This window comes from Microcaecilia unicolor, chromosome 7, assembly GCF_901765095.1.
Source record: "Microcaecilia unicolor chromosome 7, aMicUni1.1, whole genome shotgun sequence".
Taxonomy (NCBI): domain Eukaryota; kingdom Metazoa; phylum Chordata; class Amphibia; order Gymnophiona; family Siphonopidae; genus Microcaecilia; species Microcaecilia unicolor.
In genome coordinates this window covers 205,620,811-205,644,541 of record NC_044037.1, presented here as the reverse complement: position 1 = coordinate 205,644,541, position 23,731 = coordinate 205,620,811, and the positions used below count along the sequence as shown (strand labels likewise).

Sequence of the window (23,731 nt, the reverse complement as noted above, 5' to 3'; positions counted from 1 at the left end):
TTACGCGTGTCCACTAAGCGCACCGGCACGCATAGAATATTACCACCCATTAAACGGGTGAGACTTTACCACTAGGTCAATGGGTGACGTTAAGGTCTCGGGCCCAAAATGTGTGCATGCCAATTTTTATTTTGCTGTACGTCCATTTTTGGACAAAAAAAAGGCCTTTTTTGCAGGTGTGCTGCAAAAATGGACCTGCGTGCGTCCAATACACGTGTCTACACCAGTGCAGGCCACTTTTTGACACACTTTTGTAAAAGGACCTCATAGTTTATTATTTATATTCTGCCTTTACTTAAGGCGGAGGACAAAACAACATACATATTCATAAAATCAACATCTAAAACAAGCTCCAAGAGAAGTGGACAATTCTCTGGTAAGTGAACACTATTTTGCTTTGTGCTTTGGGAACTTAAAGATTGGGGTTTAAAGGAGGAATTGTAGGTTAGTGATAGGCAAAATAAAAATATAAAAAACAAATTTTATCAATTAATCTCCATAGTCTTTTCCACTTTGTTTTAAAAACTTTGTACCTTAGGAGGTCACGTGACGCTATGAGCGGGAGTGGACGCTAGTTGGATCGCTCCTGCCTTCTCCTCAAACATCTGGGCAAAAAATCGCTACAAAACAAAGATTAACATCCTGCTAATTGAGAGCGAACATTAGCCGAACTCACAGTGAACGGACCGAGTGCAGAAGGTTACGGCAATGACGACAAAAAACACAAGAAAAGAGAAAGAAAAAACTCGCCTAGTTGGAGACAAAATGGCGGCGCCGGTGAGCCCGGGAACGTCGGAGGTGGGGTCCGCCTGGGCCGCTGAAATTGTGGGAGAAGTCACACAAGTGCTAGAGGTAATATTAGATAAAAAATTGAGTTCCCTGGACAACAAGTTGGAATCCCTTAATAACAATATAGCCCAAATACAAACGGATATGGCGCAATATCAACAGCGGGCCAGTGAAACGGAAGACCGAGTCAGTGTACTAGAAGCAGAGATAAATCAACTGAAGAAAACAATCACCTCCTATGACGACAAACTCGAAGACCTAGAAAATAGGTCGAGGAGGAACAATCTCCGAATTGTGGGGCTAACTGAAGGGCAAGGAGATCGTGAACTCAGTAAATATCTTGAAACGTGGTTCACAGCAGAACTGGAGCTACCTGAGATGTTGGGGCCGCTAAGAATCGAGCGTGCACATCGACTAGGGCCGAAGAACGCGGCGGAGGGAAGACCACGTGTAGTCATCTGCAAAATTCTCAATTTCAATCATAAAAACGCCATTTTGCAAGCTCTACGCAACGGCAAAGAACTATACAGTGGAAATCGCAAAGTTCTTTGTTTTCAAGATTATTCATCGGCGGTGGCGGCGCAAAGAAAAAAGTTTTCACCGATATGCTCAGCATTGGTGAATAAAAAGATCAAGTTTGCGTTATTATACCCCGCGAAGTTGAGAATCATTCATTCTTCGGGCACAAAGTTGTTTACCACTATGGAAGAAGCAAAACTATTTGTGCAAAAGATGGAAGAGAGGCCGGAAACTTGAGAGCGAAGGATTACCTCGCTGAAAAAAGACATTTTCCAACTGACTTCGCTAAATGCTTGAGATAATGTACAATGGTGTGAAAAGTGAAAAAAAAAAACAAAAAAAAAAAAAGGAATAAAAGGTATAAAGAAGGGACCTATAATTGAAATGAGAATTATAATAAGAGAATGTTGGGGCAGATGATACATGAAAGAGATTATTAACGGATAAATTGAAAAGCGACACAAGTTGGATTTAAGGTGGACATAATGGACATCGAAAACATTAGAGGGCCAATTGAAATACAAACAGGATAACAAGAAAGGACGATTTAAGCACGAAAAGTGGCCAAGAATCTTGGATATTAGGAAAGTATGTTATAATAGATATAGTATAAGGATGTTAAGATATTACTTTTGTTGTTAGTTATTTGATATTGCAGGCAATGTAAGATGCAGGGCCTGAAATCAGTTAAATTAGATTTGAAAGTATTACAATCTTAGTTTGAAAGAATCTGACAACACTAAGATTTCATAAGACTAATAATACTGCTCTTGCTTAACAATTGTAGAGACTGGCAAATCTAAAAGTCAAATGTGTTGGGGGACTAAATGATAAAGAGGTAATACATACTCACACATTCATGAAAGTATGTTATAATAGATATAGAGGGGCAAAATGGAAAGATCGTCCAAGTACGAATTAGGGCGTTCTTACGATAACGTCCAAAAATAGACCTGTATAATGGAAAAATAGTGTGGGCGTTTTTCGACAATCGATTATCCCTGTAAGAAAACAATCAAATGACGAGCGCATAAGCGTGACTAAATTGGGCGCCCTAACACGGTCGACTATTGCAGGTGCAAACGACCAAATCACGTGGTGTGTAAAATAATGTACATAGGTGTATCGCAAGTACAGTACATGTTGTTCAGGCCATCCAGGTACGGAAATATATGACGAACGCATATATGTGTCAACTACAGACATATCATGCTGCTCCACCCATACATTCATCATATGTGCCCATCTGAATGTGCGGATCTGCATGCACTGTACACCTACTGAACATGCAGTAAATGTATATTGTGTATATGTGAAAAGGGTCGGGTGGGGTGCGTCATACACATCTATAGAAGGCACGTTTCACACTCCTGCAGGCATGTGCACGTCAAAGACGTCTATGCTTACGAGGGCATCCACGTGCTGATAGGGGCCATATATGGAATGGTCATCCATATATGGAGCTGTGCATGAAACGACGTCCCTCACGCAAGGTCGTCTATATAAGGCACTTCTTTTCCAACACGTGGAAAAATGGCACAACGGCGAGAGCCCAATTTTGGCCAGGAGGAGAGCTTGATGCTCGTCCGGCTGTGCCTAAGGCACCGACATCGCCTATTTATCCAGCACCACCATCTGCCCCCCAGGCTGCAGGCCATGCGAGCCTGGTCCCGCATCCGGGAACGGTTAGAGAGGTAAGGTTATGGCCCAACCCCCCTCCCCTCCTGTACCTACACATATAACAGCTCCGTCATCAATGTTACCAGCAGTAACTGGAGTGTCCATGCAAGGATCATGAGTAATATAGGAACATGCACAATCACCAATAATTTGTATGTTATTGAAACGACCACCATTCCCACATCCCTACAAGAATGTATTTCGTTAGGTTAGGTATGTGACTATTATATTAGTGTTATGTGACAATTTCGTTAGTTATGTGAAGGCCACATTTTCCAACCCCTCTTTGGAGCCTCCGAATAGTGGAAGCATGAGACCAATGAAACCTATACCATACTTTATAACATGGTCATGATAACACATATAAAGTAGTTTAACAAGCATACATTATAATGTATACAAACGGTACTGTCTGGCCTCATGGCCACCTCTCTGGCATCATCTGCATAGGAACCAACTCGGTGGCTGCTGTGGGTGCTTCACCACCCCACCCCCAATATCAAATATGTATGGAGGGAGGGGTCATCTCCACTGGGGGTTCCACCCCCCAAAATGGAAAAAAGGTGGCTCCTATGATTCACTACCAATGGAGGTGCCCCCCCCCCAACACTGTAGACCCTCTCTCTCTGGTATGTGAATAGCAAATGAATGTGTGCAGAGGACAAAAAGGACCAACACCCCTGACCCCTGCTCTCCAAACTTATATCTTACAGACGCTTTGGAGTCCACCGGGACCTGGAGTCCCTGCGGAGGCGGTTCCGCAGGGTGAGGCGGGAGAGGCCCGACCTCATCCGGGCGGTGCGAAGGCACCTCAGGGCTCGCCGTAAGTATTCAAAAACAGGACACCTGTACAGATTACTACATACATTTCATGAATAAAGCAAATGTGTTGTACAATATCACTTCCCATGTGCCTAATAGCCACCTAGTAATACCATATCTGTCCCAGATCAAGGATGCAGGTTGCAGGGGTTCTCCCATGAGCGTGCTTGCAACGTCCCACCATCCCCCCGAGATGAATGAGATGATATGCCACACTTTACTATTCCCCTTACTGTGGTGGCTGATTAGTGTGTCCTGGTACAGTTGCCTGAGGCCCTACTTTTACTGCATGTTATGGCCTAACTCACATAAAAGAATTGTGCTCAACACCCTTCCCACTGCCCCCCCCCCCAATAACTCCTACAACAACTGCCCATCAACCCCTCGTTGCATCTCACAATGCAAACATGCTGGTCAGCAATGAATTTGGTATGGCAACATGTCCTGCGTGGTGTGTATCAGAGGAGGGTCCAGGGTTCTGTGTCATGTCATCTGATGCAGCTCATTCCCCATGGGCATAGGCTACGCCTTACCACACCCTGCCCATCCCCTGCCTCACGCCACCCAGCTACTGCACTATGCAAGCCATGTTGTATGCACTGATCTCAATCACACTCCTTTTACATACACAGGGCTCCACCAGCAGGAAGCCGAGCGCCAAGATGAGGAGGGCCACCACCTCCAGGAGGAGGAGGAGGAGGAGGAGCAGGAGCAGGAGGAGGAGGAACAGCAAGAGGAGGGGCACCTGGATGAGGAGGAGGAGGAGCAGCCAGGCCAGGAGGCGGGCCACCAGGAGGAGGAGGAGGAGGAGGAGGAGGAGGAGGGGGTCCTCATCATTGATGAGGATGAGGACATACATCAGGACCCCTCCCCACCTGCACCTCCATATGAGGCATCTCCCTCCCCTCAGCCATCTCCATCCCCTGAGGCACCTCCATCGCCTCAGCCAGCGCCATCGCCTGGCCCACCTCCATCTCCTGGGCCATCATCTTCAATGTCCCCTGGCCCACCTCCATCCCCTGGGCCATTGTCCGTGTCCCCTGGGCCACCTCCAGTCTTTGGGCCGGTGACTGTAGTGCGCCTCCTGCAGCAGCTGGTAGATGGCCAGCAGCAGATTATAGTTGGCCAGCACCAGCTGCTGCAGGAGGTGAGAGCCCTACGGCAGGGCAATGAGCAGCTCCAGGGCCCACTAAGGGTACTGCTGGGGCTGCTCATTGCCCTGCTACAGAGGGCCTTACTAAGAGGGCGTGGCCGCCCTTAATTTAAATAGGGGGGCCTGTTGGTGATGTGTGTGTGGGGGGAGGGAGGGAGGGAGGGAAATGTAGGGGTTGTGTGTGGGGGGAGGGAAATGTTGAGGTTGTGTGTGTGGGGGAGGGAGGGAATTGTTGGGGTTGTGTGTGTGGGGGGAGGGAAATGTTGGGGTTGTGTGTGTGGGGGGAGGGAAATGTTGGGGGTTCTGTGGGGGGTGGGGGAGGGAATTGTTGGGGTGTGTGGGGAGTTGTGGGGGGGAGGAGGGCATTGTTGGGGTTATTTTGTAGGGGTGGGGGTGGGGGTGGGGGGCAAATAAATGTTTGTTATAATATAACTATCAGGGTGTGTGTGTGTGTGTTTGTCTCCCTTGTGCATTACATATCACCAAATGGTGCTGTTGAGTTGAGAGGAAGGAGGCAGCAATATGCATAGCATTAAATGTGCTGTGTGAATGAGAAGGTGATGTATGTCTGAGAATGTTGGCCAGACAGAACGCCACCTGTTCATTCCAACCTGCATGGCTATATATGTGCAGGGGGGTTGGGCCGGGGAGGCTGGCTGGATATTTGTGTTCATGAATAAAAATGGCCAGCCAGCATCTCTCTCTCCCTTCCTCCCTCCCCTCCACCATACTGACCCACAATACAGAGTGCCATCAATAAGAGATGAATATTGTACCACGTGTGATCTGCCAGGTACACCCTTCCACATAACTCCAGGTACCACATACACAGTGTTTGCTGTCTGATGGACACATATCTTTACCCACAAGCCACATTGGTGGGGTGGGGGGGGGGGGGCCCAAGAAGGACCTACAAACAGCTGGCTCATATTTTCACATTGAATACATCAGCTATGGTATATAATGCTGAGGAGCAAAAGGGAAACAATGGGAAACCCAATAGATGGATGATTACTTCATCACAGTTGCAATGTAATACTTGTGTTAGGGAAGGGCACAAATAACAATGGTGCTCATTATTTGCAGGTGTGATCACACTTTCTCCAGTAGTGAACCAAGGTGTGTTACATTCAAGTATTCTGGGTTTGTGTCCAACTTTGTCTCTGAAGTGACTTGCCTTAGGTGGGATTTGAACCAGCAACCTTATGATTATAAGGCTGGTGCTCTAACCACTAGGCCACAGCAGCCACCAGGCTTTATCCACCACCAGTTACTTTGGGTTGGTACCTGTACACACACCCCTTTCCCTCACCACCACGTCATAGGCCTCAGTGGCACTACCTGTAGCCACCTCGATCATTTTGTCCAGGCTACCGATTAAAAACAATGTAATGTGCATGTTCCCTACCCTACTACCTATGGAGCAATTTAGGAAGGTGTTGCATAAAGTGCTATACACATCCATTGCATTAATCATTCTCCCCTCCCCCGCCTATGGACCTTGAGAATGGGTGGCCACTTCATAAATGGGGACTGGGGTACACCACATAAACAAGGAAGATGGAAGCTACCGGGAACCAATACAGCACCTCCAACAGCTGGCCCACACCACTGAGGACCTGCCAACCCCACAGTACAGTGCACAGGAACCTGGTGAAAACAGAGCTACCTAACATCTGACTCCAGACTACATACATACAGTGAATGCACACTCCTTGACTATGAGCACAAAGAGAAGAGGTGGCAGACAAACGAGAGCTTACCATGAACGTCTGTTTCAAGACTGTGTAGTGCGCCTTTTATCTTCTGGAACATTAGCTGCACATCTCCCTGATTGAAATGACCCTTACCGAGGGGTGCTTGATTTGGGGTGAGTGTAGCAAATTCGTGGCCCCCACACACTGCCTGCTACAACCAGGCAGAGAGAATGGGAGAAAGGAAGGGAGCATCAGGCGATGTGGAAGACAGGAAACGGAAGGCGTGGTGGCTGAGGGCCAACAATTATTTTCCCCCCCCCCCCTAAATACACAGGTGTACCCAAGCATGCTAAGTGAGGGTAAAACCCTGTAAATGATTATTACGAACAACCGGCAAGGTCTCAGTGCAGGAAATGGCAGGTAAAATGGCAATGAAGAAAGGGAAGGCAGGTGGAGACGCCCATACTTATCTACTCATAATCAAAACCATGTGTTCCTAATCGCTATCTGAGCTGGGCACGCTTAGGAATTATGTGTATAATTGAAAAAGTAGCGCCCAAATCAGAAACGCCTATTCCCCCGTCTCAATGGGCGTTCTTGGCGCCTATATAAACGCCCACTCCGTATTTTCGAAAACACCATTGGTACAATGCCACCACGCATGCCGCCGACCCGGAAGGGTAATTTTCTCGAGGCAGAGGTGGAGCTCCTGGTACAAGAAATTGTACAGCGGCACCGGAGTCTGTTTGCTCCCACAGGGCAGAGGCTGGCAGCAACAGTAAAGCAGCGGGAATGGGAGGCAGTACGGGACAGCCTGAATGCTGTCTTCCATGCTGGGAGAGACGTGGAGGACTGCAAGAGGAAGTGGCGGAAGCTGAGGAGGGATGTTCGCAGGAAGGCAGGGGCCAATCCCCCAGGCAATGACACTGCCAACCTTACACCAATGGAGCTGATGGTGTACTCCCTCCTACCCCAGGAGGGCATCCATGGGATTGGCTCCATGGACACCTCGGGCCAGGCTGAGGACTCAGGTAGGTGTTTCATTATGCAGTTGGGGTATCTGTTGTGCTGCAGTACACTTGTGTTATAGAAGTTGGGGTCAGGGGGAGGGAGGTGAGGAGTGGGGGGCAGGAGGAGGGAGGTGGGTGTGGGTGTGGGTGTGGGTGGGGGTGGGGGGGGAGTATCTCTGGCTGTCTTTCTGTATATTAACAGGCCACCTTTATGATGCTGTTGTGACCTGGTAACCCCTACTCACTAGCTCTCTACCCTTACTCCCTATCCCTACCGTTGTCATTGGGTTTCCTCTTACTTGTCCTGTGTGCCCATATTTATAGAATTAATTGTAAGCTCTATTTGAGTAGTGGTAGTGGTCATGTGTGTTATAGGAGCAAGCAGACAGGGTGGGTGCTGTGTGTGTGTGAGAGCACCCCCAATATTGAGGAAAGATCATGTAGCTGTGCAGGGAGGAGTGTTGGTCACTGGGCTTAGCACCCCCAATACTACTTTCCAGTTGGCTCCTATGGGTGTGTGTAGGTTACTACTGTGGCAGAACTCTGGGGGCCGTCCTTCCCTACTACTCCCTCCTATTTTCCCATTACCAAACTGTGCCTAGTTCCTCCTGTGACCTCTGTGCTCTACTGAGTGTGGGCCACATGCATTCAACTGAAGGAGCCTGTAATGGGGGTCATAAAGCAGTTCTATGCAGTTTAGCAAGTCAGTAGTAACACAACACATGCTGCAATGTTGTTCAATTTAACAATTATACAACTAACAGCTTGTGCACAACGTTGTGAGTGGTGTCCTTCTCTTGGCTGCTCATCCACCACCTCTACCCAGCTGCCTGCGGGCCTCTCTCTTTCGTACCCGTGTCAATTCCATTTCTCCTCACCATCTCTTTGCTGGGTCATCAGGTTGGGGGACATACCAATGTATATGAATGCTGAAAGACAAAAGTGGGTTATTTGCACCAACACTATTCCTCACTCTTGTGCTATACAGGTGAAGACTCAGAGGAGGCTGGCCCTAGTGGCCTGCAAGGCCAACGCCCTACACCATCTGTCCAGCCTCAACCTCCACAGCCTGCAGCACCAGCAGTCCAGCCGCCACCACCTGCACCAGCTGTGCATCCTCCGCGTCCACCACCACCTGCACCAGCTGTCCAGCCTCTACCACCACCAGCTGTCCAGCCTCTGCCAGCACCACCACCACCACCTGCACCGGCTGTCCAGCCTCTGCCACCACCACCACCACCACCACCTGCACCAGCTGTCCAGGCTCTGCCACCACCACCACCACCTGCACCAGCAGAGGCCGCACCTCCAGCACCGGAGGACTTTGGTGAGGAGGAGGAGGGCCCAGCTCCCCGCCAGAGGCCATCCGCCCAAAGGAGGCAACTCCTGCGGCTGGCCACGGAACTACTCCGCCACAACGTGCGCTTGGAGGAGTACCGGCAGCAGAAACTGGAGCTGCAGCGCCAAGCACTGGAGGCACAGCAGCGAGCACACCAAGAACTCCTCCAGGCGCAACGTGAAGGCCACCAGGAGGTGCTCCAGCAACTGAGACGGCTGGAGCAGAGCATCCAACACCTGCACCCTCAGGGCACCGCGCCTACTCCAGCCCCCGTGCTGCTGGAGCAGCCCCTGCCATCAACCTCCTCCTCCACTGACCACCAGCAACCACCACCAGCTAAGAGGTGGGCATTGCGCTCCTCAGCCTCTGCACCCACTCCTGCTGCTCCCATTCTGGGTCCTGTGGCCAGACCACTACAACCAAGAAGGTGGCCCGATTTCCACGGTGCAGCCGAAGCCGCAGGCTGCCGTGGGGATAGGGAGGAGGACACTGGGAGCAGCAGCTCCGAAGAGGGGGAAGAGACTTCCCGTGCAGCACCAGCTGCAAAGGAAGGGCGTGGGAGGGGTAGGAGGGGACGGGGGAAGGGAAGGGGAAAATGATGGGACATGCTGTAGGGTGAGGGTTGGTGGGAGGGGGGTGGGTGTGGGAGGGGGGGGGTGGTGGTGGTGGTGGTGGGGTTCACCAAACACATATGCACTGTATGTAAAAAATAAATGCTCACTTACATTCACATAAAACTTGTTTCAATGAGTCTTTGTCTTGCTCTTACACCAAGCTGGTAGGCATTGAGCTCTGCTCTGTGGGCTGGGGGTGGAGGGGGCTCCTCTTCCAGCTCATCTGGGGCCTCTTCTGGTGGTGGCTGTGGCTCCTCTGGGAGAGGCTGTCCTCTGCGCTGGGCCAAATTGTGTAACATACAGCACGCCACAAAGATCTTGGCCACCTTTTCTGGACTGTAGAGCAGCTCTCCTCCAGACCGGTCCAGACAGCGGAAGCGGTTTTTCAATAAACCAAAGGTGCGCTCAATGATCCCCCGGGTGCTGCGATGTTTCCTGTTGTAGGTTTCTTCTGGCCCTGGTTGTGGGTGGATCAGGGGGGTCATAAGCCATGTCCTCTGCGGGTAGCCTCGGTCACCTTTGCAGAAAAGCAGAATGAGATAGATGAGTGTGTATCGCTTGGAGCAGGTACAGGGGGGGGGGCGGGGGGATTTGGATAGTGGGTTGTGGTGGAGGAAGCCAGGGCGGAGGGTTGCCCAGTGGAGGAGGTCTAGTATGGGTGGTACATGCATGTTGCACTTACCTAGTAGCCATCCACCAGTGAACTCCCCTTGCTCGAACCTGCGGAAGATGCCCGAGTGCTGTAGGATGTAGGCATCGTGGCTGGAGCCGGGGTACCTGGCACACACGTCTAATATCTCCCCCTGGGCATCACATACAACTTGCATGTTCATAGAATGAAATGCCTTCCTATTTCTGTAGGTGGCTTCGTGTGCCCGGGGGGGTCTGAGGGCTACGTGTGTGCAGTCTATCACACCGATGACCGAGGGGAATCTAGCAACAGCATAGAAGGCGGCCATGTTGTTGTGCAGAGCCTGGGGGGTGGTGGGGAAAGTGATGTAGTGTGAGGTGTGAGTTATGAAGGCATCCAGGAACTGGGTGAGACAGTGTGAAATAGAAGCCTGGGTGAGGCCTGTGTTAGCAGCTAATACGGATTGAAAACTGCCAGTGGCCAGGACAGAGAGAGCGGAAGTGATTTTGAGGTGGGCAGGGATGGGGTTATTCCTACGTGTCTGGGGCTGAAGGAGGGGTTTCAGCTGCTCACACAGCTGACGAATGGTGGCCCTATCAAACCTGAACCTTGTTAGACACTGCTGGTCAGTGAGTTGTAGGAAGGTGGTGCGGGGCCTAAACACTCGGGGCCGTGAATACCTCCTGCGGTGGGTGGCCTCTTCGTGTAGCATGAATGCCACAAGTGCATTAAGTGCATCCATATCCCCCACCACCAGTGCAAGTATTAGGACTAGTAGTCAAACAGCAACACACACAGATCTGTCACTTCCAGCCACCACGCCCTCTGGCCACTCACTCGCCAAACAGTACAGGCACACAGAGACAAACGCAGGTCAGGGAATAGAGTATACACGTGGGAAGAGTGAATGGGGAGGGATAGGGGGAGGGGAAGGGGGCGATGGAGCAAAGGAGTAGGAGTAAGGAACGGTGAAAGGGTAAGACACAAAAAGAGGCAGGGCACACAGACGACCGTCACAGGTACTCAACACGCTCGGCTTTCTCTCTGCAACCACCACTTCAGCTCTTCCACCAACAATATCGCCACTCTCCAACTACACACAATCGCTAATGAGTCTAAAGACGCTTTCCCCCTTGCTCTGGTCGCTTTTATTTCGGGTCCATCAGATTACGCCCATCTTCCCGCTCAACCAGAGCCATTTCGCTATTCGTTATACGTTGTACCCGTCCACGTCGTATCACCGCCCCTAACACGCCCCCGACACGCCTCTTATTTGGGCGTTTTTACGTCCACGTACGAGCGACACGGACGCACTGAAACATTGCTTTCGATTATATGGATTTACTCGTTTTTGTGAGATTAACGTCCATCTCCCGATTTAGGTCGGCTCTTGGGCGTTTTTCTCGTTCGATTATAAGCAGGTTAGTCTTTCCCAGTATGGCAATACTTATGTACAATGATCACAATGATAAAAGAAGTGAAGAGGATTTGATGACAGGAACACAGTTAACTTTTATTTAGCAGCGTCTCGGAAAATTAGTAAGACCTAATAGGTGTATCCCAACTTGATCTCTGGGAAGTTCAGTTTGTTAGGGGCCAGAGCACTCCCCCCCCCCCCCCCCCCCAATAAGCACTTGGGGAAGGCGATTTTTGTGAAGTGTTTAAGGAATTCCTGATTCTTTCTCTTTTGGGGAAGGAGTATAATTTTCCTGTGTTTTCTCCACAAAAGAGGTATTTTGAGGAGAAAATACCTGCAATTTTTTTCTAACTTTACTGAGGTTTTTTGCGTAATCATACTAATCCTGTCTTTTCTTTATTTTCACCTTTCCTTTATTCTCCACATTTCTTTTCCTTTGTCTCTTTCTTGTGTCTCTTCATTTTTCCCGGAGCCATTTTTAAATATTAGGATTGCACTGGCCACATTCTAGTCATAGGTATGATTTCTTCTCCCTATAGGGAGATTACTATTAACAGGTAAGCAGTTTTATGATTAGAAGTGCAGTGAATACCAGTTCTGGTGATTTTTTTACTGTCATTTTTTTTTTTTTGCTATTATATTTGCTTTAATTTGTGAATTTGATCTATTGCATCTTCTAAACTTATAGTGATGCACGTTAGTAGCTCTGAATCATCACCATGAAAGAAGTTTTCCAATGTAGGTATGACCCCAGCATCCTTCTCAGTAATGACTAAGGCAATTACCTTATTATTCCTGAGTACCCCTTGTATTCCTTAGTCACTGAGTGGTTCAACCAACTCTCTCATGGGCTTTTTGTTTCAAAAATGCTTGAATTTTAGTTTTTAGTATTTGTTTTTGCCTTCACAACAAGCTTCTTTTCAAAGTTTCCACCAGATATTTAGGGTGTCTTCCTTTACAAATAGTGCTTAAAGGTCCATTACATTTATTAGAATTCAACACAAATGTGGTTCAACTGGAGGCATGAGTCGATACAGGCCGTGTCTTGGCAATGCTTCCTGCATCAGGAGTCCAATCCTCTATAGCACTAGTTCTTCTAGTCCGAAACAGACCAAAGGGTCTATAGCAGTGGTTCCCAAACCTGGTCCTGGAGGTACCCAGCCAGTCAGGTTTTTAGGATATCCACAATGAATATTCATGAGAGAGATTTGTATGTACTGCCTCCACTGAATGTAGATCTCTCTCATGAATATTCATTGTGGATATCCTGAAAACCTGACTGGCTGGGGTGCCTCCAGGACCAGGTTTGGGAACCACTGGTCTATAGAGTATAGGACTCCTCACTCCTGATGCAGGCAGCATTGCTAAAACACAGCCCGTATCTAGTCATGCCTCCAGCTGAACTACATTTGTGTTAAGTTCTAATAAATGTAATGAACCTTTAAGTACTATTTTCCTTGGACTTTTTTTTTGTTTTGTTCCTCACTTGTTTGCTTGCTGTTTGTTCTACACCCGTGATGACTTTTTTTTCCCTTTTCTTCATTGTTCCTTTATCAAATAGCATTAAAAATTAATTTCCATATATTGAAGGCCTGTTATGATGTGCTATGTAACTAAATGAATGTCAGTTGCATACCCTGGAAAGCCTAAAGAGACAGCCTCAACATTTTACTACAATCACAATTAGGACTTGATTTAAGTTTCCTATGGTGTAAGAGAAACCCAAATGTTCCTTGTCCTGCTCATACCTAGGTTAAGATTGTCTATACTGTGAATGAAACATCTTGTCCAGGTGATGGCTCCTTAGAGCCAGTGATTTATTTGCATATCTCTATATATAAAATCTCTATATAAAAGGCACCACTGAAGCCTCCAGCCGGAAGTGTGAAGCGCCAGAGATATCCGGTTTCCCCATGAGTGAAGGAAAACAGCACAGCACGAAATCCCTCTCTCTGTAACAGTGAAGGACTCAGAGGGGGGAGGGGAGAGAGACGCCCTCACTCTCTCTGTAACACAAACACAGTACAGCAGGAAACTTAACACTGAAGGACTGGACTCGGAGGGGGGAGGGGGAGGGAGAGAGAGAGAGGGCAGAGGGCAGGGACACACACACTCCCACATGCACACTCTGAAGAAAACCTTGCTAGCCCCCGTTTCATTTGCATCAGAAACGGGGTTTTTTACTAGTCCAGCATATTTGTGTGACAATTATTTATTCAGAAGAGAAGGTAAGGACATCTGTATGCCAAAAGCTCCAGTGTACCTTACAAGGACAAAATCACCTCAGACTATCATAAAACAAGAAAAAATGAAGAAAGCAAAAACTCCTCACTGACTGTTTTTTCCCAGGATATCAAATGCCAAATGTATTTGATATATCAAACATAAACCAGAGATACCTATGCGGTTCACAATACAATCATAAAAGGGGTAAAATACAAAATAAACACTTCTCAGTTTCTCTACCGCTGGGTCAGCACTGCTCCTTCAAGGATTTTGTTTGTCACCTTGGTATGTAACTTCCTGCTTCCTTTTGTATTTCATTTGTTCGTTTCTCTCTTTTGACTCAGTTTACTTGTGTTCTTTCTATCCCCTGTGCTTACAGCTTTTTAGCAATATATGCTTTTGTGGTTCAGTCTGTGGCATCCAGCGTGCAATAACTGTTAGGATTGCCAGTATGTAATCCACTACATTTATCTCAGTTTTGATTTTTATAAGCACATTTCACAGTTCATCTTTCATGTCTCAACTGTTAGGTTTCTCTTTTTAGTTTCGAACACTGGTTCAATTTGTGTTGTCAGCATATTTTTTGTGCGTGTCTCACAGTTTGTCACGATTGCATTGGAAGTTTGGTGCTTGCGTAGGTTTTAGTGTGTATATATAGTGCATTTTATATAACAGCATGCTTCTTTTAGTTTCTTCCATGCACTAACCCCCGGATTCTATATAGCACACCTAGAGATCTGTGACAAAATCCAGGGGTACTCTATAACAATGCACATAACTTAATTGGCTTAACAAGCAATAATAAGCACTAATTGGCACTAATTAGAAGTTACACACAGAATTCGCTAAGCGCATTCTGTAATGCAGTGTGCTTAACTTCTAATGCATGCAGGCAAAAAGGGCCGTGGTTATGGGCAGAGAAATGGGTATTTCATGGGCGTTCTGAAATTTACGTGCATAGTTAGAGAATATGGTCCAGTGCGCCTAAATCTATGCGCCGAGATTGTAGATGGATGCACGTAGATTTAGACGCTAGGATGCCAACTAAGTGTATTCTATATACTGTGCCTAACTCTAGATGCCTCTTATAGAACACGTTTAGTCAACACTGATATCTGTGCTGATTTTTTAGGCTCTATACATAGAATCTCCCTCTAATTGTGTTCATTTAGTCTGGTTGTTGACACTGTTTCTAAGCATCTCTTCGGGATTTTTAAGTTTTCACTTTTTTTAATGCTCACTTGCAATCACTGATACAGTGGTGTTTTTCTCATGTATCCTTTTTACCTAATGGTGCTTTTTATTTTTTATGTTTACAATTCGGTATTATATCAGTTCCCTGTGTACAGTTCCTTTTTTGCTTAACAAGGGTTGACATTGAGACACTTTCCTCACAAAAGCCGTTCTAGCAGCTGCCAAGTTGAAATGCCAACACAGTCCATTCAAAATGAATGGGCTGTGTCGGCATTATTTTTTATTTTATTTATTTTTGTTACATTTGTACCCCGCGCTTTCCCACTCATGGCAGGCTCAATGCAGCTTACATGGGGCAATGGAGGGTTAAGTGACTTGCCCAGAGTCACAAGGAGCTGCCTGTGCCTGAAGTGGGAATCGAACTCAGTTCCTCAGTTCCCCAGGACCAAAGTCCACCACCCTAACCACTAGGCCACTCCTCCACTCTCTAGCGCACCATCAGCCGCTAGTGCGGCTTAGTAAACAGAGGGGATTGTTTTTCTCAGCACCTTTTAAAATTCTCCATTATTCATGGTTTTTTTCCCATTTTTATGCTTGTGCGTGATAAGAATTGACTTGGTGGCTCTTCCTTTTTTTTACTCCCTTTTTTAATTACTTTTTCATTTTTCCCCCAAATATGTTTTTGTGTTTGTATGCAGGTTTCTCAGTGTTTCATTTTTATTGTTTATTCCTTTTCTTTGTCTTTCATTTTTATTGTTTGTTCTTTTTCTTTGGGTTCAATAACATAAGCGTTTGCCATATTGAGACAGTTGAAGGTCCATCAAGTCCCGTATCCTGTTTCCAACAGTGGCCAACCCAGGTTGCAAGTACCTGGCAAGATCCCAAAACAGTACAATACATTTTATGCTGCTTATCCTAGAAATAAGCAGTGAATTTTCCCCAAGGCCATGTTAATAATGGCATATGGCCTTTTCTTTTAGGAAGGTATTCACACCTTTTTAAACCCCGCTAAGCTAACTGGTTTTACTATATTCTTTGGCAACGAGTTCCAGAGTTTAATTACATATTGAGTGAATAAATATTTTCTCTGATTTGTTTTAAAATTACTACTTTGTAGCTTCATTGTGTGCCCCCTTGTCCTAGTATTTTTGGAAAGAGATTACATCATACTGAATAGATAGGGATGGGCTGGAGTGTAAATTTTAAGGGGCTTCAACGTTAGCTTCAGAACTTAGTAGAAGAACAGTGCTGGGCAGACTTCTACGGTCTGTGCCCTGAGAAAGGCAAGGACAAATCAAACTCGGGTATAAAGTACCACATACCATGTAAATGAGTTTATCTTGTTGGGCAGACTGGATGGACCATACAAGTCTTTATCTGCCATCATTTACTATGTTACTATCCTGCTTATTTTCGAAGGAGAAGGGTGCCCATCTTCCGACACAAATCGGGAGATGGGCGCCCTTCTCCTAATGGCGGCCAAATCGGTATAATTGAAAGCCGATTTTGGCCGCCCTTAACTGCAGTCTGTCGCAGGAGTGGCGAAAGTTTAACGGGGGTGTGTTGGAGTCATAGCGAAGGCGGGACGGGGGCATGGTTAACACATGGGCGCCCTCGGCCGATAATGGAAAAAAGAAGGGCGGCCCTGACAAGCATTTGGCCGACTTTACTTGGTCCATTTATTTTCAGGACCAAGCCTCAAAAAGGTGTCCGAACTGACCAGATGACCACCGGAGGAAATCGGGGATCACCTCCCCGTACTCCCCCAATGGTCACCAACCCCCTCCCACCCTAAAAAAAAATGTAAAACATTTTTTTGCCAGCCTCTATGCCAGCCTGAAATGTCATACGCAGCTCCATGACAGCAGTATGCAGGTCCCTGGAGCAGTTTTAGTGGGTGCAGTGCACTTCAGGTAGGCGGACCCAGGCCAATCCCCCCCCTCCACCTGTTACACTTGTGGTGGTAAATGTGAGCCCTCCAAAACCCACCTGAAACCCAAGTCCACTGCAGTGTCCCCTAGGGTGCCCAGTTGGTGTCCTGGCATGTGAGGGGGACCAGTGCATTACAAATGCTGGCTCCTTTCATGACCAAATGGCTTGGATTTGGCCGGTTTTGAGATGGCCGGCCTCGGTTTCCATTATCGGCGAAAACCAAGGCCAGCCATCTCAACATTTAGGTCGACCATCTCTAAGGTTAACCTAAATGTTGAGATTTGGCCGGCTCCGACCGTATTATCAAAACGAAAGATGGACGCCCATCTTGATCGATAATACGGTTGCCTCCGCCCCTTCCCCGGGGCCGTCCCTGGAGATGGGCACCCTTATAGATGGGCACCCCCATTCGATTATGCCCCTCCACGTTACATCACTTATTAATAGATTAACTTTTTTACCAAGGTATTTATCTATGTGAATGGCAGTATTGAGATAAACTCTTTTATTGTAAGGCCTGCCATAAAAACGCAGACCACTCAATCTGTGAATTTAATCTTCTGTCTGTGTTTAAACGCCAGCTGAAGGGCCATTTATTGTGTTTGGCTTATCATGTTCCTGGAGATCTGGGTTTCAGCTGACATTGTTTTTGCTATTTATTAGCTTGTATGTTATTCTGATTGGACTTTTTAGTATTTATGTCTTTTGTTATTGTAAATTTGTCTATTTTTATGTATGTACTATTGTTCTCCACACTGGATAAGGGCGGATTATAAATAATAAATCAAATCAAATTGTTTCTATATGGTGTTAAGTCGATGGTAGGTGTCTGTACCACTAAACTTGAGTAATCAGTGTATGTAAATTGACTGACACTGTCAGAAATCTCAGTGCCATAAATATTAGAGCATGACAGTACCATGACCAATCCTTGTGGGAGTCTGTCATTAACCAGGTTGACCTTAGTTTGTCTGTTTTCCAAGGAGAAAAGAAAAGCAATGATTAGAAATCATTACTCAGATGAGGTATTCACTCACTGGCATAACAACATAGACCCCTGTCCCCATATTTATTTATTTATTAGGATTTATTTACCACCTTTTTGAAGGAATTCACTCAAGGCGATGTAAAGCAAGAATAAGTCAAATATAAGCCATAAACAATTACAGCAATAAAAATATTCAAACAATAATACAAAATATGCTACATTATAATGTCAACACAATGCACAATAAAACATTTCAACAGGGGGAGAGGACTTTCATAGGTTTCATAAGTTCTTTGTGGGATTCATGTAGTACATCTATGACTATGAATAATATGCTGTGTTTTTTTCACATTTCAAAACTCAATAAAAATTTATTGTTGAAAACAAAAAAAACATTTCAGTAGACAGCATAGGGTATAAGCAAAGATGGAACATATAGATAGATAAGCTAGAGTAAGAGGAGTAAGAAAATAAGGGGATTAATTTAAAGAAAGTTGCAAATGAGGTCAGAAAGGTGCTTCAACATTATCTTAGCTAGGGTAGAAGTGGATAAACATGTCCTACTACAGTATTTGCAGACAGTCATTATATTGTACAGTGGGCAGCAGAAAGATCAATAAAGATATTTCTTGTCCTCTCGGTGTTAAAACCCTCTTCAATGAATGATGTGAGGGACAGGACTTTTTATACTAGTGGCCTGAAGCTTGATCATTATGAAGAGTTTCTTCAGCAAAAGAGACAGAAACAAATTGGAAGGTCCCTTTAAAAAAGAATTTTGGGGTGTAGCAGTGATTGTGCTTGATTTGGCTCTAAAATGAACTAAGGGTTTCTTTTACAAAGTCGCACTAGCAATTCCTGCATGGCAAATGAGAAGAAGCCCATAGGAATTGAATGGGCTTTCTCTCATTTGCCGCACCAAGAATCAGTAGTGTGGCTTTGTAATAGCCACCACTTGTAATAGCGAGAGAGTGGTATACTATATTATATGTCCATTTTTGAAGTATTATATTGGGCATATAAAAAGAAAATTGAAGAATAGGCTAGCGGAACATGTTAGTAATTTGAGGAATCAGAAAAGAGATAATATCCTCTTGTTTCACATTGGATAAGTTGTAATCATACTGTCGATGACCTTAGATGTTTGGCATTAATACAAATCTCACAACGTGGAGGAGATGTCAGCACTCAACTATTTAATTTGGAGCAACGGTATATTTTCCAGTGGAATACCGTTGCCCCTAGGGGTTTAAATCTGGAAGTTGAGTGGCTTTAGTAAGGTGTGACGATATGGAAGGGGTGGAGCCTTTAGGATATTTAAACCGTGCTTAGTTTAGCGCCTAATAACGTTCTGACATCATATCCGGTAACCCTGTCTGGGATGATAGTCCCAAGGGCAAGCAGCAGTGAGCAGTTTCAAAGGTATTAATAGTGTTAATGAGAAGTTGTTCTGATTTAATTTATTTGTGCATGCTAGAATGTGTTCTATGTTTATTCACAGAACGGGTGATTTGGTTCTCCTGAAGAAGGTCATACCGAAATGCGGTCTCGCATTGAGGACCAGTGGTGGTTAAGGAAGAATGATGAATGAAATTTTAGGCTTATTTCAGTAGCCTTCATTCAGCCCGAAAAAGCGTACTGGTTAATGAATAGTCATCGAGTTGGGGAGAGGAAGAGTTAGTACTCTCACCCAAGCCTATATCACAATTAACTGCCTTATTTTGTCTTCTTTGACATTTCTGGACAATAACATGCGCTCTGTGCTCTTTGTGCGCTAGTGAAGTGCCTTGCACTGAGTGTGATGAGGCTTTTCAGTGCTCTAGCTGAGTGATTACAGCTGATAAGATCCAGGTCTCTGTATAGATGGTTTTATACTAGCGATGTTCCATGACTGTATGATTTGATTTGATTATAAATCAGTAAGGTGGTAAATTGAATGATTGTGAACGCGTGTTGGGTGGATGAAAGGAGTGCTGCAATAAAATGGTTGGTATTGTATAATAGCATATGCAAATAAAAAGAAAGTTTTTTAAGTTGTAAAAATGTTATATGTTTGCAAGGAGTGCTTTAGAGGTTGATATTTTGAATATAATTGTACTCCGAGTATAGGACATTTTTCCCTGTGGCATTGTATTTGTATAAGAAGCCCCAAAAGAACCAACTGGTTGGTTCTTTGGACTTAAGTGCAGAGGAGTATTATTGGGCATTTTCCTCCATTCAAATTGGTGAACAGGAACTGCCTTTTGAGCTCTGTTGAAGCAACCTGGAGAAAGTGAGTGGGAGAGGCAAAACTCTACCATTTCCCTGTCATGTAGGCAGCAAGAAGTAGGATATTTAAAAAATTTGTGTTTTCTGCCTGCTTGTTGGGCTTCCCCTGGGACACTCCCTTACCACCAGCCTTAGAACATGACATACATTAATAACTAAATACCTCCAAAACTGTTCCTTTTCAATACGAATTTGGTAGTTGATAACAGTTCTACTGATTTTCCCCAGTGTATTTTTGTCAAATGAGTGGTGTAATTCAAAAATGTTAGATCATGGAAACCAAGATTATTTACAAAAAAAAAAAACTTTGCATTTTCTTTCCTAACATACATACATTTTATGAGTTCTACTCATATCTGGGAAGGCTAAGATTTATGGGCTGTGTGTTGACTTGAGAAAACTTGATTTAAGCAAGGCTCCAATATAGATTTTCCTAAAGGTCACCCTTCAGATTGATTTTGCCGTTTTTCTTAAATAAACTCTCCTCATCCCTTTCCTTTCACAGTTTTAGCTTTTTCAGATTCAGCAACACTGCAGGAGACTTGAACCATGCAGTACTAGAAAATAACACATCCCAACAGAATACAGTTCACACCCAAGGTGTCAGCACTTGACTAGATGATGAATGGGAAGAAGAGCACATTTTATTTTCATGGATTTAATTCCTAAAATGTCATTTCCTTTTCAAAGTACAATTTCACTGCTGCCCCAAGGGCTCACATTCACCCCTGCATCTTCCTGTATATATAATATGTAAACCGCTTTGACTGGAAACACAGAAAGGCAGTATATTGAATGAAGCCCATAGTTTTTCCTTTATAAAAGTAATCAACTTGAGCTACTCCTGAAAAGGCATACGTTATATTCAAATAAATAATAATATAACTATCACTATACAGGACTACCAGGTGATCCAGTTTCTGGAAGGAGATTTGTTCATACCTGGTTTTGAACCCCTATCCCACACATTTGTACAATGTGGCAACAATATCTTTCATTTTACAGCATTCCGGATACTGAAAAGGATTAGGAAGGAATGGCAGAAACCCAAATGTTAGGGCCCTTTTACTGCACTGCAGTAAAATCTGCAGTTAATGTGGCTTAACACAGGACTTTACCATGCAATACCTGCAAACATAACATGGCAACCACTGGGGGTGTTTAACAGGTCATGTTAGAAGTGCAGGTAGGGGGTAAGTATTCCTGCATCAACTGCAAAAGTGGTGATTAGCACGTGCCCACTAATCACAAAATGCCTTCTACACCCATTCTCTGCCCATGACATGCCCCTTAACACAAAACGGGGGAGATTCTATATATGGCGTCTAAACAAATCCGCACAGAAAACATTTCTAACTGTATTCCATAAGCTGCACCTAGATTTAAGCAGGGTATAGAGAGTACGCTTAGTCGATATCCCAGCTCCTAAAACTTCGAGCTTCCATTTATACCAATGAAAATGTGGCATAAATCCCAGTGCCCAATCCCCCGCCCATAATCATGCCCCTTTTTAGAAATTAGATGCACTGCATTACAGAGAATATGCTTAGCGAGTTGTGTGTATAAATTCTAATTATTGCCAATCAGTACTCATTATTGCTTGTTAAATGCTGTTATCAACGCTAATTAGCTTAAGCTAATTAAGTTACACACAGTGTTATAGAATCTGCCTGGATTTCGGCACGGATCTCTAGGCGCGCTATATAGAATCCAGGGGAAAGCACTTAATGCATGGTTTACCGCAGATTAACCGCAAATATACCACAAAAAGCCCTTTAATGCAGTTCTACACTAGCAGCTACAATGCTTAACAGGATTTAGTAAAAGGGACCCTTAGTCTAAAGTTTACCAATCCTACCTATATTGCAGGCTTATTCTTAAGACCTACTGATATTTTTTTTTAAGTTTATCATATGAATCTTTTCAATATTAAAATATGATTACCTGAGTGGGGTTTTGCAGGTTTGGGAAAATAAAAATGCTGAACATCAGGAAATAGTTTTTTAAAAAAGGAACCGAAGAAATCACTTCCTGTTGCCCTTGTTTTTTTCACTTACTTGGTTTGGCTGTGTCTGTCCTGACCAGGAAGTATCTGGCTCTTTTGGCTTTTGATGGGTCTTTAGAAATCCATCCTGAACAGGTGCAGGAAAACTTCGAGGCACATTTCTCTCTGCTCTTGGCTTTTAATTCTTGCTGTCAGCAGCTTGTGGGACTGCCAGTAAATGTATATATCTTTTGTACCCCAGCCAGGCAGGAAAACCCTCCCTTCTCGTGACTTCAGTGCAGAAGCAACCAATGTGAGCCTCACATATTCGCTTCTCTCTGCTTTCCTCCAGGTCATAAGGAACAGGTGAATCAGCCTTGGGGGAGGGAGACAGCAAAGTGGGGAAAGAAGATGAAGTCAAGTGGGTTTCAGCTCCTGTTTCTAAATGTTATGTAAAGTTTTCAAAAGTTTTAAAAATACATAACTAGCTCAACTGATTTCATATAACAAGCAATCATGTAATACAAAGGAAGAGAATGAAACAAGTGTTTGCCTAGGTTTATTTTCTGTATTTAACCCAAGTATTTTCACTAGAAGCCCAAGGTGAATTCCATTCGGTACAGTAGGCATTTTCCTTTAAGGGCTCCTTTTACAAAGTCACTCTAGAGATTCTGGAACGGCATGGGCGACAAAACCCATTCAATTCCTATGGGCTTTGTCGCATTTGCCATGCCAGAATTGCTAGCGCGGCTTTGTAAAAGGAGCCCTAAGTTTGCATCTGTGGTAACAGAGTGAAGGGACTGGCCGAAAGCTTCCAGAAGCATCGGTTGGATTTGAGCCCTCTTTTCCCTAGTTCTCAGTGAGGCACTCTGTAATGTCTGTGAGATTGCAGTTACGCAGCACTTAACCCAAGAATCATAGGCGGTCAGTGGCCCAACTGTTTGGGGAGGCTAAAGGGGGCGGGGTTAGGGGTGGGGCCAGGGGTGGAGCTTAAATCCATAATTGTCTGATAACACACAGAAAAAATAAATAAATAAAAATAAAAGTCACAATTAATACCTTTTATTAAATTTAGATATTAGCTATGTATCATATGTCAAAGAATAAAGTGGTTGCTCAAAGCATATACTAACCACAATCGCTCAACTGCAAAACACTATGCACAACTTTGTGCAAAAACACACTCAGAACCTTACTGTACCATAAATATTACACTGGGCAGAACCTAATACACCAATATACCACCCATACGGAAAATGCAGACCGTCAACAATATGAAACAAGGGATCATAATATCACAATTCTCATGTTGAGCCACAAAACACCCTAATTCATGTTTAATGTGGGATAAAATGCCATAAATAAGTAAATAAATATAAACTTTTAATGTTGAGCACCTGATTCTCAAAGTGGACATATTCCAAACACTATAATGAAAATAAAATAATCTTTTCTACCTTTGTTGTCTGGT

At 45.0% G+C, this 23,731-nt stretch overlaps 1 protein-coding gene across 2 annotated transcripts in view; it reads right to left on the bottom strand.

Annotated features, from left to right (window-relative positions):
* The window catches only part of STAT4 (signal transducer and activator of transcription 4), a 227,136-nt gene extending 204,628 nt beyond the window's left edge, over window positions 1-22,508 (bottom strand). For both annotated transcript variants that reach the window (XM_030210264.1, XM_030210265.1), the window contains exon 1: window positions 22,334-22,508. The gene's annotated coding sequence lies outside the window, so the exon portion shown is untranslated. The remainder of the gene's footprint in view (window positions 1-22,333) is intronic.
* Between the last annotated feature and the right edge of the window lie 1,223 nt (window positions 22,509-23,731).